Genomic DNA, 3,908 nt, shown 5'->3' with positions numbered 1-3,908 from the left:
ATCAACAACATCATCATCATCATCATCATCATCATCATCATCATCATCATCATCATCATCATCATCATCATCATCATCATCATCATCATCAACAACAACAACAACAACAGATAATAAATTTCTCCATTATGTCTGTTGGAAAAAAAGTAGTTGATGCTGCGAAAACGTGCACTCGTGTGTAACATATACAGTGAAAACCAGCTTAAAATCAACTCTCTAATAACTAGCCCTATTTGAATTTCAGTCTGATATAGCCATAATACGCTGATAGCACGGCATGGAATGACAGCGCAAAGGATTTGTAATAGAACACTTGAAACTAGTAGGCAATCAGTGGGACTGATAGTAAATGTTTGATATCCCTTTGACACAATCTAAACAATTAAAGGGACTGAGAGCTTCCAGTTTACCTTTCAGGGCCATCCCTGGCTGATATACCATGGATGAAATAGATTTACATACAAGAGAATAGTCCACACGTTTTTTGCCTTTAATTTAGAAAAGAAGCGACAACTAAACTTTACAGCGCATACTTTGATGCTAAGGATGTGGTGGTACGTAGATTATGCAAACACATAGCGATAAAAGAAAGGGACAATTAAAGCCCCATAATATTGACCGCCATTTTGATTCCTTGTCAGCACATCTTGCTAAGAGGAGAGAGACCCTACGTGAGACGAAACAAATACAAAAACCAGGTCAAATTTAAACCTAGTAACTCTTCGTGCCGGTAAAATTCGTATACAATCAGAGGTAATGATATAAACAAACATAGCAAAGTTCAAGAAACCATCCTACCAGAAACAGAGCAAGTCCTTCCCAAGAAGGTTAAAAAAAATACAAAACAAAAACAACAGAATCTAAGAAAACAAAACTTCACCGGAAAATGTCATCTGCATCATACTCCAGGCGAAGATGATCTTAGAACTGTACACACAGCTCACAAAGATGAAGGTGGATTTGCCGCAGCCACCCACAGCGTCAATGAGTTCTTCCATCGTAGACATGGTCACTCTCTACACCCGCACTGATTCCTAGAAATGATAGATATAACATTATGTGACATGTTGGGTCTTAAGCATCATTTGTTAAAGTTGAAATCTTTTAATTATAGTTAGCTTTGCAAACGAATAAGGCATGTAGCAAAGTATGATACAGTTGCTATTACGTTGAAAATTACTCATTGCTCTGTTTTCAGAACGCAGGCTACAAAGTAATGACGTAACCCCTTCACTAATTTTCTTTACAATTATTAAAAGGCAATCACTAAACAAAAATTACAACTGAACTTTTAGAATATCCCTTGGGGCCAGAGCATCACAGCGGAATTAACGTTACCTGTTGATTCAAAATTAAATTCTGTCCACGAACAAGTTGGAGCATTCCCAAGAATGTAGAAGTGGACGTTTAAAGCAAAGGAGCGGTGACATATGGACCTACCTCGTACCAGCGTGTAAGCGTCTTGCAGTCCTGTAAATTGCTGCAACGATGTAAGCAGTCGGCAGAAACCGAATCAAAAGGCCACAACCAGTTATTCTTCACGTACTTTAAACGCTATGAATTGGGAGGGGGGTGGGTGGGGGGTTTTCTCTTACGTTTCGTTTATGCGTTTTAAGCCTTCTATAACACAGATTAGTCACATCTAGGGTTGGTACTTGGTCAGCAAGTTAGAGGGGAAGACGAAAGAAAGAAACCAAAGGGAAAAAAGAAACAGTAAAGAAGGAAATGAACAAAGTAGAGAAAGAAAAACACGAAGAGGAAAAAAGCAATCAAGAAGAAAGAAATAATCAAAAGGAAAAAAACCAAAACCAAAAGAGAATAAAGAAACAATGAATAAGGGAAGAGGAACGTAAGTACCAGGTACGAAGGCGGAAGTTCGGAGGTAGGGCTCCCCCTGACGTATACCTTTGTATACTGTGTTCGTTATCCCTCAAATCAATTACTATCTGTGGAACCAAGGTAAAGGGGTGTGGGGGGAGAGGGGGAGTTGAAGTGGAGGGAGTGGTGGTTACTGTCCAACTGTCTCCACCACCTTTTATCTCCTCATTTTCTAGTTTTATAGGATCAGTTTTGTTAATCCGATTCTTAATGGCTTTGAAAACACCCTTTTCATTATCTTGTTCGTTTCTCTTGGCATTAAAACTCTTGTTGGTGGCTTAGAATCTGGCACGGGGTTAGAAAGGCTGATGATGACGATGATTAATCACTGGTAGTTTTGCTGTAGTTGTATGGCTTTACTTTTTGATTTTAAAAAAAAGGAAAGCTTGAAGTCTATACCGGTGTCAAGATGGAGGAGGACAGTGATGAAAGCAGTATTTTGATATGAAAAGCCTCGAGAGCCACACTGTGATACATACACCAGAGTGCTCATGAAGACCAAGGTTTGAGACCTTGCTCTCGCGGCAATCGGTGTTTTCTGGCCACATGATAATAAGCTTTGGCCATAGAACAGTATGTAAATCATTACTTTACTTTACTTTACTTTACTCTCCCCGGCCTCTGCTACCTTTTCGGCGTTGAGGGGAAGAAGCAAATGTGAAGCGTGCTAACAAAATGAGTTACTTCTCGGATTCAAGCCTTAAGGAAATAGATAAATCATGTTTACAGGTGAAGTTTTTACAATTAATAAGTACGAAATAATAAAAGACAGGTTATAGTTAAAGAATATAGCATCAATAGAAAATCTACCAATTTGACCCTAATGTCGATTTTTGGTCAACATCTCCATTTGTGGACAGTGAGAAGTTACTCATTTTGTCAGCACGCCTCACACATGTCTTTCTTTTGTTTGTTGTTGCGTCTATTGCATTTTTGTGCAGTTCTAGGCTAACGTTTCTCTGATCCTCTTTATCCATCTTTTCCTGGGCCCCGCAACTTCCTCTGTTGACACTTGATCTTTACATGTATGCTCTCGCTCCTCTACTGTCTGGTGGTGGTCTTGCCAGATGCCCAAACTATTTCGTTCCCTGTTTATCTATGTATTGCAAGCAGGGAGTTGACCCAACTTTCAAAATGTGTAGATAAAGCTCCCAACATGTCCCCTTTCCAGCAGACACCCTTAGACGAATTTGACCATGTAGACGGGGAGAGCTGGAGGTGAAACGTGTATACTAACAAAACAAAATCGTCTTTTCCCTATCCCAACCTGTGTCTATTAGAGCTTGATATGTATGAAAATGAAACAAACCGCTCTTAACCGGTCGCTCTTATTACAACATTTGCAATTTTTATAATTCCCCCTTCACACTCCCCCTCTTCTTTCTCTCTCGCTGTCTATCTCTCTGTCTCTATCTCTCTCTCCCTCGCTCTCTCTCTCTCCCCTCACCCACCCTGGTGGTATTGGCGACCCATAAACTACAACTTAATGCTTTGTATTAATTATGCTTTGTGTGGATAAAGGGTGCCAGGCACGCAGTGAGTTAGGAAAAAAGCCATCACATGATCACACTGTTCCTCGTTTGTGTTTGGGAATTAGTCAGGCCCTCAGGCCCCTAGTTGAGGGAACAGCAGATGTTGTTGATGTACGAGCAGTGCTACAATGACAGATAATGTACGCAGTAACCCTATGATAATTCTATTATTTTCAAAATGTTCTCATTCATCCTTAACTTTGTTCTAGACTCTAAGCTTGACGCCATCTGCTCTCCCTATGTTATAATGACAATTGTGCTACAGGAAGGAAGCCAAACGTATGCAAAATGAGAGAGAGAGAGAGAGTACTTCCTGTCGATCTCACTTTCTTTCTCTCTTTCTCTCTCTCTCTCTCTCTCTCTCTCTCTCTCTCTCATTCTCTGTCTCCCTCCCTCCCTCCCCCCTCTCTCTCTCTCTCTCTCTCTCTCTCTCTCTCTTTCTCTCTCTCTCTCTCTCTCTCTCTCACGCATTCTCTCCCCCGTCTCTTTCTATTTCTT

The sequence above is a fragment of the Aplysia californica genome, unplaced genomic scaffold (assembly GCF_000002075.1).
Source record: "Aplysia californica isolate F4 #8 unplaced genomic scaffold, AplCal3.0 scaffold00080, whole genome shotgun sequence".
NCBI lineage: Eukaryota > Metazoa > Mollusca > Gastropoda > Aplysiida > Aplysiidae > Aplysia > Aplysia californica.
The sequence above is the reverse complement of the archived record's forward strand: the minus strand, read 5'-3'. Positions refer to the sequence as shown.